Source organism: Benincasa hispida, chromosome 2, assembly GCF_027475165.1.
Source record: "Benincasa hispida cultivar pf3 chromosome 2, pf3_genome.v1.1, whole genome shotgun sequence".
NCBI classification, from domain to species: domain Eukaryota; kingdom Viridiplantae; phylum Streptophyta; class Magnoliopsida; order Cucurbitales; family Cucurbitaceae; genus Benincasa; species Benincasa hispida.
The window spans coordinates 16662678-16675119 of record NC_143479.1 but is presented as its reverse complement, the minus strand read 5'-3'; positions in this window follow the sequence as shown (position 1 = coordinate 16675119).

Sequence of the window (12442 nt, the reverse complement as noted above, 5' to 3'; positions counted from 1 at the left end):
TTGTCTCCATAATCTCAACACAAACATTACTATGGGAGGAATCTGAAATAAAGAACAAGAACTATAATACATTTTTGTTTTCCATGATCCTAATAACATTAGGATTGTTCAACTATCATGATACACTGTTAACCGAGAAATAATATATTCTGAAGTTAGAAAAATCTTAGATTGAACTAGATCAACAAAATAGTTAAAAGATGTGTTTGAAGCAACAAATACTTCAATGAATCGGAAGTCATGATAGTGATTATTGTCATCTTACTTACCATTGAACAAAACTTTTAATTGTTGAACAGCCATAACAAGAGAGCCTTTAGTATAGAGGATGAAGAAAGTTAGGCCTATATGTTGTATTCTAATATTTTATGTTTGAAACATGAGGATAATAAGTATAATGTTAAAAAATAATTTAAAACACGTGAATCTTGGTTAAGATTAACAGAAATTATAATATAGATAAAAAATCTCAGTTAGAATAATTAATATAATATGATATTTTAAATTTCAAAACAATTTTTGAAAATTAGTTGATGTATAAGATTCGAAAATTGAAAATAACTATTAAATCTGATTCGAAAATTCAAAACAGTTATTAAATCTCGAGATTTATGACAAATTATCTGTTGGAAAGATGATTTTTGTTGATGTTGAAAGTTTGCTAGGATATATATTTGAACAATTAATTACAATCTCATTAATAAAGATGTCAGATTAATTATACTACAATTAAAATAGATGATGAGGGCATTTTAGAATTTTTGAAAATCGGACTCACGTGACATTCATGCATTTTGCTATAATTAAAAAGGATATTGTCTTTTACTATTTTTTCAAATGATAGTGTAATTATTGCTATATACTTGGATATTTTTTTTTATTTATTTGAAACTGTTTGATGTATTTCTCGAGAATATACATATTTGGGGAAGTTCATTTTTACTTATGAACTAAGACGAGTATCAATTTTTATCATAAAATTTCACTTTTCTCAAACTGAGCCATAAATTTAAATATACGTTAGCAATTTGTATACTTTATTTAATTCTTGCTAAATTCACATGTTAATTTTAACTTGTGAACACCTTAAAATTCACCAATCGAAAAAAAAAAGCCTTGGACAATATAAAATCTGATTTAATATACAAAATTAAAATTTGAATAAATGTCCCAACATTCCTAAATTCAAATAAATAAATAGCCCAAATATCTATTTTCTTTGAAACTTCATTCATACTAAAATGAGTTATCTAAGAGGCAAGACAAAACATTATCCCTAACCTCAAGTTAAGTGAAGAAACTTCCTTTTTTGGAAAACAACAATAATAATAATAGTCGTCAGTGAAGATAATACTAAAATAAGTACAAATTGATTTTCTCCATTATTGGTTTTGGTTAATATAAATAAATAAAATTGAATTAAGAGGCCTCTATGTAATATAATGTATATATTATTACCGTTCCAACCACTCCTGGTCTTCTTTGCTTCAAATTTCAATATTTGATATATATCAGAATCCATGCATATTATATATATATATATATATATTTTTTTTCCAAACTAGTTGACTTTTGGGTTTTAGCGTTGCGCAGAGAGGTTCAAGAGTGCCTATACCAAAACTCCTCTCTCTATTCGCTACATCCATAGGGTCAAACTCCATGACAACATATCCCCCACTTCACCTTCCCTTCAACCTCTGCTGCCACGTGTACTACCTTAATACTACAATAAAATATATTCCAAGAGATGTGTGTTATTTAGTTAAGTATAGACGGTCGATTCATAGACTCAATCGTAAGTCGTAAGAGTTGAAACAATCAATTCATGTCATAAGATCAATAAGAACCGTGATGGACCACACTTTTGGAATTGATCATGAAAGTTGAGAAGGTCATAGAGTCTGATTCCAAAATAAAGACTTCATGAAGGTCGATTCATATATATATATGGTCGACCATGAGAGAAAAATAATGTCCAAGTATGGAGGTTTACCCATGGTGGACAAGTTATGGCCAAGTATTTGTCGATGAAGTTACCTACATGTGCTTGGATTTGTTGGTAATAGCTAGATAAAGTAGTTAGTGTAATGGTCAAATTAATTATTCGAAAGACTAATTATAGTCAAGTGATTATTATGAAACCATTTTTCTTTATAGTCAAAAGGACTTGAGATATTTGTGGTATGCTAAAAACACTATGGATTTTCTACTTTCTAATCAGCACTCTCTAAACTATTATTGACTTGATCGTTGGAGCGGTGCCCAAGCATCATACCAGTGCAATGTTTTTTCTACTATATATGAAGATTGTTTGATTCCTCCCAAATGAAGAGTTTGCATTTCTTTGAAATTTTTAATTTCAAAGTTCTATTAAAGATTGTAAGGTATTTTCATATTTTCAATGTGTGATTCTCAACTCTTGCACTCTCAAATTTCTTTTGTTTTGTTATCTTTGTTCACTTTCTACCAACATTTTAACTAATCTATCCAAATTTTCAAAATTTTCAAAATTATTTTTTTAATTTTCTTTTTAGTTTTAGAATTCTACTAAGAAATTTAAATATTTTTTATAAAAGGTAAAAATCATAGTATGAAATTTTAGAAAAAAAAAAGCGTAGGTTTCAAAAATTAAAAAGTTAGAATTGAAATTGTTATCCAATAAGATTTTTAATTATTCGTGGGTGCTCCAAAGGAAATAAACATATATATTTGAATTATTGTAATCTATTTTTCCTTACGGGCGATACAAATGAAAAAAAAAAACAGAGTAAATCCTCCCAATCAAGGAAGAGGGAAGTTTTTTCTTTCTTTTTTTTTTTTCCTTTTTTTTTTGTTTTCTAGTATAACTGAAATAGGAAATTCTGACCATAAATCTCGTTCGAGTACATATACCAATTCACCTATAACTTTATTTAACCTATTGATTTCTTTTAGTTTAATAAAATATATATAAGTGAGAACTCCATTTCCGATTCCATTTCCAAACTTCTTGATCAAGGTTATATATACATTAATAATCTTGTACTCAATTTGACAAACTAATTGATTTTAAAATATTGTTCTTTGACATTTATAAAAACAATTAGATGTATCTTAGTCTATATCTGTCTTTGTGCATTATATCCAATCGTTTAATAATATAGTTTGTTACATAGCAAACTCTTCTTATTTCTTTTTTTAAAAAAAAAATATATTTTTTTCTAATGTGTAACTAAAATGAGACGCACAAATATAGGTATATTTTAGACCTTCAAAAACTCTTTGTAGACAAGTCACAAGTATAGACTCCTTTTGCGAAGCTCTATGCTCGGTAAACGAATCTCCTCTCAGCATCACTTGATATTATTCAATCTATCAATTGCTATCTTTTGGTTTCTTTTAGTTTGAACGGAATAACCACACTTTCAAGAATATCAATAACAAGAAGCTATAAATTTAGGAATATGTTATCAACTTTACTGGTCCCTGGTCACCTATATCAAAATTCTTTTCAAATCATAGCTCTTCCTCTATATTGTTCTAAATAATTATGCGTGCTTCTAGCATATGTTTTCACATTTATATTGTTATTTGATAATGAAGTATCTTCTTTTAAAAAAAAAGATGGATATATCTTGAAATGCAACTAGGTATTATTCAATCTTTATAATCTATATAAAATAAATATTATTTAATTTTTAAAGAAACATTTATTAAAAATATGGTCCTATATATTATTATATTTACCACGGTAAAAGGATTAATAACAGCTCGTATATATTTAAATCAACGAACATAAATAATATTGGACCTTTTAATAAATAAAAGTGCTTGGGTTGGTTACCAAATTTCGAAGATAATCAAATCAAACGCGGAAAAGAGGGTTTGACAATTGTTTTAGTTCTTCCTTACTTGAAAAGAGCAAGAGACTTTGCATAAACTACGTTGGTCGTTTAATTATATTACTTTAATTTTAAATCAATTGATTAATTTTTAAAGTTAACAAATTATTAATCTTGATTATATTCTATAAGCATGGAAACTAAGAAATTTATTAAAATATATGCGCATGGATATATATATATATATATTGACAGTTTATTTATTTCAAACAACAACTCCTTAATTGCTAGAGAAGCTTCGGGACAGGTTTAAATTTCTTAATAAACTATCCCTCTTTGTTTGACAATATCAGTGTTTAGGGATTGATTATCTTCAAAATAATAATTTTCAGGAATTCTAAAAGTCATTGAAATCACGATTAGACTTGTTGACCATACTTTTATTAACAAGGAAAATCATTTCTTAATTCTTAATCCTTGTTTTGAATGACGCATTATACCAAAAAACAGTACATAATTATTAGCAAAACAGAAGGGTTGGTAGGGCAACAAATAGAAACTAAACAAAACTTGATTTGTTGTGATGTGGGATGTTTGGACATGGATATGAAATAAACTAAGCCTTATTAGTCAACTTTAATCAACTTAAGAATTAAAAGTTATTAGGACAATTATAATAATGCCACCAAATATTCCACATCAATTAGTTTATAGCTTTTGTTACGTTTCTCTCTATTTCTTACTTTATTTTGAGCCAATATTAATTTATAACCTTTAAACGTACTTTTGAAGCTGTGTCTATTTAAACTCTAAATTTTCATAAGTGTATCAATTTACCCATTCAAATTTCGTTCAACTAATATTATGTGAAACTTATAATTTGAGTCAATTGAATTCTTAAATTTTTCTAACTCGGTCAATTTCGACTCTTTATTATAATTATTTTAAAAATCATTCATATATTAATTCTCAAATATGTGTAGACTTTTTCAAATATCATTTATAAATTAGATGATTAGAGTAAATGTATGGCGATTTTCAAATAAAATTGTCTAAGAAGAGACTAATTTGATTCATTCATGAACATATAGGTCACGTTTGGTAACCATTTGGTTTTTTTTTAAAAAAAAAAAAATTAAGCCTATAAGCATTACTTCTATCTCCAAATTTCCTACTTTTTACCAATGTTTTAAAAAACTAAGCCAAAATTTGAAATTTAAAAAAATAGCTTTTAAAAAGTTGTATTTGTTTTTGGAATTTAGCTAAAAATTCAACTATTGTACTCGATAAAGATGCAAATCATTGTAAGAAAGTGGAAGAAAATAGGCTTAATTTTCAAAAACCCAAAACAAAAAACAAAAGGATTATCAAACGAAACTTTAAGCGTTTAATTGATATAATGAATGTTGTAAACCGATACACTTACCACCCGGATTTAAATTGGTACAACCTCTCAAATTTAAGAGTATAAATAGATATTTTTCTTTAATTTAATTAATTTATTTTTCCTCGAATAAGAATTGGTGCTTATCCTCATCTTATCTAAAAAGAACTAAAAGTGTTGAAAATTAGATGGGCCCTAATTGGGTGATGAAACGGAAATTAGGTTAAAATCATTTAATTGCAATGAGAATCTGTGGTTGAAGAGAAAGACAAGGAGAAGGATGTTATTATTGCCCGTAAAGATCTCACTCAAATGGGTTAACTTTAATTATATAAAAATTGAAAGAGAGTATTTTATTAGGAATTTGTTTGTTTTCAACTTGTAATTTCTTTGTGGGTGCGGTTCCTTATTTCTTAATTCCAAAAGTCATCGAGATGAATATATTTATGAAATTAAAGGGAAAACAAAGGTCAATGAGTGGCATCATCACTTTCAAAAGCCTTTGTAATATTAATTGCCGTAACTCTTCATCCTCTCTCTATTTCAATGACAAATTGCCACTATACTAATGTTTAATGCCTTAATGCCATATTTAAAAGGGCAACGTGGACCAATTAAATTGGAGGTGGAATAAAAGGGGTCTTATTTTAAACAAGAAGGCTTAAGGAAACGAAACTACTATACCATATAAATAAGATTGTTGTTAATTAAGTCGAACATAGGAGTTACGTTCAATTGAAGTTTGAGAAGAACGACTAGAACACATCAGACTCCCTTTATGTTTAACAAATCATTTTTTGTTTTTCTTTTTCTTTTTTACTCATAATTTGTTTTCAAAGTTTTCTTATTATGTGGATGGAGGCTGGGATAATTTCCCCTTCCCATGAAATGTCCTAGAGAATCGGGGTTGGAATTTTCTTTTCGCGGAGATTAGATTATTTTCCACTATCATTGAAAAGTTTTTAAATTTAAATAATTAAATTTTCTCTATTTTTTAAATATGATTAGTTTCACATTGACAGTTTGAATTTAAAGCCTTGTTTGATCGGAGGATTTTCTGTATGGGAGTGATACAAGCATCTAAATTCCATGTTTGTTTCATAGTTTTCAACCATTAGACTGAGAATAAGCTATTTCCAGGCATCCTCATTTCCCACAATGGTTTTTTATTTTATTCCAAAACGGTGGATTTCCTCTTTTCCTCTCTCCATATGTTTTTCATTTTATATATAATTTCATTTGGAACATAAATAAATAATTAATATTAATTTAACAAAAAAAATATAAATATTTATTTTAATAAATCGATAATAATCTATTAAAATATTTACTTAACTTATTTTTACAATAAAAATTTATTAAATGAATGCAATTACTTTTTTGCATACATTATTAATTAATAAACTAACAATATTTTAAATATATTTAATTAGTAAACTAAGATTAGTTATATTTAGTTAGTACAAAAATTTATTTTTCAATAATAATAATTCTTTATTTTTTTTTAATAATAAGCAATTATTTCTTGAGATTAATTTTAATTTGATCTTTCATTATGAACATATAATCATTATTGATTGTTTATAATCAATTAATTATTTATTGTGATTAATTTATATTATTTCATTCATTATTAACATATCATATTTATAAAACTTTTTTTAGTATTTCTTATTAATATATCATATTTTTATCTATTTTTTTCACATTTGATCTAATATATTGTGCATTAAAATATATTTTCTTATATATTTAATTAAAATCAAAAGTACTAATGTTGAACTTAATTAATTATTAAAATGATTAAGAATTAGACTATAATAAATATGTCGTTCCTTAAATATATTAATTAGTTAATTTTAATTATAAATTACTCAGTTTTTAAATATTTACATATTGATCTGTAATTAATTAATTTTTATTAATATATTGAACGAGTTTAATTAATTAATCTATTAAAATTGTAGAATATTTTCATGCTTAATTTCATAAATTAAATGCAAACAAATTTTTTGTTCATAAAATTCTGATAGTCTTCCCCATACACAATCAAATACAGTCATTTTTTATTACCAGACATCTTATTTGCAAGTATCCAATTCAGACATCTTATTCACAAGTATCCTATTGCCACACATCTTTATTCCCATACATCTATAAAGTCTTAAACCAAAAGCTCCTAAAAGAGAAATTAATCAAATTTTATAGTAAACAAAAATTACCAATCAAATTATTTATATATATAATCTAAATTTAAATGTTCAATTCAAACATATTAATTATTTTGATCATTTAACAATAAAATTTAAAATTTAGATATAATATTTATATAATAATAATAATTTTTTTAAAAGAAGAAAACATATACTTCATTAAATAGAAACAACCTTATCGGGTAACAAACCAAGAGCATCATGCTCAATCACAAGCTTAAGCCACATAGGAATGTTAATAGTCCACATTCCCCCCTCATACTAGAGATAGCCCACCCAACTAATTTATTATAATTATTAACTATTAATATAATAATAATAATAATAATAATAATAATAATAACATGTAACATTAAATTATTATAGCTAACAGGGCAGGAACGAAGACAAGGAATATATTCTCATCTCCTTTTAGCATACGAAATTTTTTTCCCTCCTCCCTGTCCCATTCTCCACCTAGTTGGGAATTCACGTCCCCACAGAAAAGAATGGACATCATCTCTAGTTGGGAATGTGATCAAATTACAACATTACTTTAAAAAATCATTTCACTTTTATCTATGAGAAATTAAAAGAAAGCAACAAAATATGAAACAATGATTTCCATTAAAAAAAATTTGAAAAAAATCCATTATGTGAAAACTTCTCGATACCAATCACAATAATACTTTCCAAAAGCTTTTGTATCATTCACATCATTTTCTTTGCTCTCAAATTAGAGAATACAAAAATAGAAATTTAGCTAGAGTTAGTACAGTCAAACTTATTGTGTTTATAAGTTTTGTAATCAAAGTCATAGGTCCTTTAAGAGTAATGCTTGAAGCTCATCGCTCCATTCAACATTTTCATTTACGGTTTGTACTCTTCTAATACCTAGGAAAAATTATACAAAGATCTTCATTGGCACGAACATTTTTGGGCAATTTAGTAAGCCACGATAATTTATGTTAAAAGTAGGCTATATGTATATATATCATACCATTACAAAGATATGTAGGTGTTCTAAACACTACAAGAATTTGGACCTTTGCAAACGACGGAAACCGTCGAAAAAAGTTGAAAAAACCGTTGGGAAAAGTCAGCTTACGTCAATGGTTCCACTTGAAGGAACTCTTAAACAAGAGTATCCATGAGCGTGTTCGGATCTTTCCTATTTCATTGTGACTGAATTACCACACACATTCTAACAAATAGGTATGTAATTTAACACTAATTATAGGCATGCTTTCACAAATAAAATACAATAGATTGATTTAACATACCAATTGAAGACTGTCTTCACTTCGAACTCAACCCAGCGGAAGCAACCCTCTACGTTCTATATCGCCCAACAAACAGTCGGCTACTAGCAGCACAATCGTCTACACGAACGATAGTGCACGAACAAGCAGGACCAGGGACGACACCACCACTTAGAGCCCTTAGTATTCTCGGAATGAGAATCCAAAGAGTGGTCTTTGATGGAATTGGTAGAGGAAGGAGGAAAGGGATGATCGTGTAGAATGACAAGCAAGTGGGAGAAGACTATCGTATAACGGATGCTTATCCTTTAGAGAAAGCTACACAATCGTGTAGGTTTTACTAAGCGATCGTTTAGTAAAGAGTAAGCGATCATTTTGAAAACTCAGCGCGCTAAGCGATTGTTTAGGAAAACTGAGTGATCGTTTAGTACGCAGGTGTGTGATCGTTTAGGCGATAAGGCGCCATCGTATAGGCTCTCAGCTGAGCGATCGTGACATTTTCAAACCTTCAACAATGTTTTCGAACTCTTTGCAAAATGAAAAACAATTTTCATTTTATTCTTCAGTTACAATAACCAAATTTGATTTTTTCACTAACACACGATTCAGGAGAAATATCCGGCCAATTATCACATAACCAACCAATTAATTAATAAAGGAATATAATCATATTATATTTTTAACCTATAGTTTGATATCATATATCTATTATAGTAATTTCTCCTCTACTTGATATAAATCATATTTATATCTAATTTTCTCCAAAATAATGTATCTCATACATAAAGTTAATTATATCATATTTAATTAACTCGTACAATTATATCATATATAATCCCCTCTTGTCAATTTAAACATTTCGAATTGACCCAAAAATTGACTCTCAACTTGTATCCAAGCTACCAAAGGGACCTTATAGACCTATGGCTCGAAGCTCCAACGGTACATGAATAGCTGAATAAACTCTTTAGTTACGATATCCACCATCCGTTAACTGCCAGACATTCCACTAAAGACCGACAGTTGAACTCTTCTTGCCATAGATATATTTCTATGTCCATTGGATATAACCAATCATCAGTACGATGACACTTCACAGATGCTCGTAATTACAGTAGGCTAATTAACCGTTTTCCCCCTATAATTACATCTTCCTCCTTAAGTACTACTGATCCCTCTAATGAATAATACAACATAGTCCTACTATGTGTGAACACCTCTCGAGCCATGAAAAAGTGTGTGGTGCCGCATTGTTCAAGCCTTGGAATTAGCCCTTAAGGGAGCTATCTACTTACCCTTGCTTCGGAGAAGGAGTGAATTCCATCTTGTGAAGCTGAGTTCCCAGTCCCAAATCAGACGAATCCCCAAAGTGATAGGTTTGAGTCGGCAACCTGGCCACTCGCAACCATACAAATCAAAGGACTGCCCTTAATGGCAGGAGTTCCCAACTCACTTAGGATTGAGGTCATGTTATTTATGGTCATCCTAGTGAAGTGAAGTCTCAGTTATGAACCATGTTATATAACGAGACGTTAACACTTCGTGGTTAGGTCTTATACAAACTCTTTGTATAGGACACCCCGCTCGCATGTCCTCTACACGAATGATCAGGATCAGATCATTTGTAACAAGTCACAACACTTGTGACCATTTCACAAAGCAGCCCGCATTCATAGCGTTACTAGGATAAGGTTTCCCTCATATATCCATATACTACAGACCATTTTGGTTATCACTCAATAAATGATCCACTTGTATGTCACCACATACATGCTTAAGTCACATACAGATAACCAAGGATTTTATGTTTATTGGTTTGTGGTAAAATCTAAATGTGCAAAGTCAAGTAGTGAAGTAAATATCATTTATATTATACATCACAAATGTTCGTACAAATTCGTTTACAAACTACTGGACACGAGACTTTAGAGCATAAACCCTAATAATCTCCCACTTGTTGTAAAGCGAAGTGAGAAGTACAAGTAAACAGGCACAAAATAATAAATTAAGGCATAAAAACCCAGTGCAACAAAATCTCCCACTTGCCCTAGTCCAGTCGCGGGCGGTCCCATAGACTCATGTTCTGATGGTGACTCTCAAACACTGTAGCCGTGAGAGCCTTCGTAAACGAATCAACAACGTTTTTCTCTGAGGCGATCTTTGTGACGATCACGTCACCTCGATGCACTATCATGCAAATCGACTTTAACATGGCAACAGGTGAGAAAGTCTCCCCATAGTCGACTCCCTCCACCTAGGTATAACCCTTTCCCATCAGCACCCCGTTTGCGCTTGTATAACCATTTACAACTTATAGGTCTTACCCCATCAGGCTGATCTACAAGATCCCATACCGAGTTGAAGTACATTAACTCCATTTCGAGATTCATGGCTTTGACCCATTCATCCTGGTCAACATTCTCCATTGTCTTTTTATAGGACAATAAATCCTCAACGTCGCCATCTGTCACCATAGCTAGGATTTCTGTGAAACCTAGATAACAATCAAGCGGGTTCGTAACCCTCCCACTGTGTCGAGGTTCCCTTAACTCTTGAGGTGGAACCGACCTACCAGATGAACTATCATCAACAATTTTGGTTGATGAATCAGGTCCTTCAACAACTCTTGTTGAAATTTCAGTAGTTTCTTTGGAAAGCTCACTTAACACGGCTTTACTACGTAGGCTGTTTTGGAAATGAACACCTTGTTTTCGGACGGATCATAAAAGCAACCTTCTCATGTACCTTTGGGGTAGCCTACAAAGAGGCACAACCTCGATCGTGATTCTAATCTCTTGAGATTTGCCTTAAGCATATGTGTTGGGCAACCCTAAATGCGAAAGTGACGTAAACTAGCTTTACGCTCGTTCCACAACTCCAGAGGTATTCTTTCAACACTCTTAGAAGGAACATAGTTGAGAATGTATATCGCAGTGTCCACTGCGAAACCCCAAAATGAGTCCGATAAGGAATCGTAACTCATCATCGAACGAACCATGTCCAACAAGGTTATGGAGAAACTCGTTGGTGTTTAGATTGAGTTACGGCAGATTGCTAAACCACATTTGAACCAATTAATTTTGCAAAACAGTTTCAAGTACCCTAAGTGAAAGACTTCTATTTTGCAATAATGTCCCAGTGAGGCAGGAAAAACGTCACTGGTGGGGTGATCAGATGCCCCTTCGTTGGGATGAGAACTTCTTAACCATTAGGCAGAACCAACTTTTGAACTTGAACCTAACAGCCACCATTTATTTGGTCCAGAACTGTTAACCTTTAACAACTCCACGTAAGTGTGACCCCTCGCTTTCGGTACCAGAGTCCCACCCTAATGAGCCCACCATAGGGAAGAAGCACATTAGGACAAGAGACTAAGTAATCTTATCCTCTTACGGGAGATCAAATAAATAAATGTGCAAAACTGCCATCCTATAGGGGGACACTCCAAAGGTGCCTCGAAATGATGCGTAGTAACTTTATTTAATCCAACGAGGGAGGCCGAGGGATATGCTATTGTACTTCTCGCTCCCATTTACTATGTACACTTTCTCCATCCACTTTGATATTGACTTACCCAAACACCATCCGTTAGGGGGACACACCAAAGGTACCTCAAGGCCGAGGATAGATCTCACGGTGTGGACTATATAGAAGAAATATGAAAGGTTTAAGTGAAGCATCATATACCCCAAGTACCTCACACTGAATGTTCTACCTAGGGTTCCATTAACCTAGACAATTCGACTACTGATTTTAGTCTAAGTCATCTTTTTAATTCCGTTC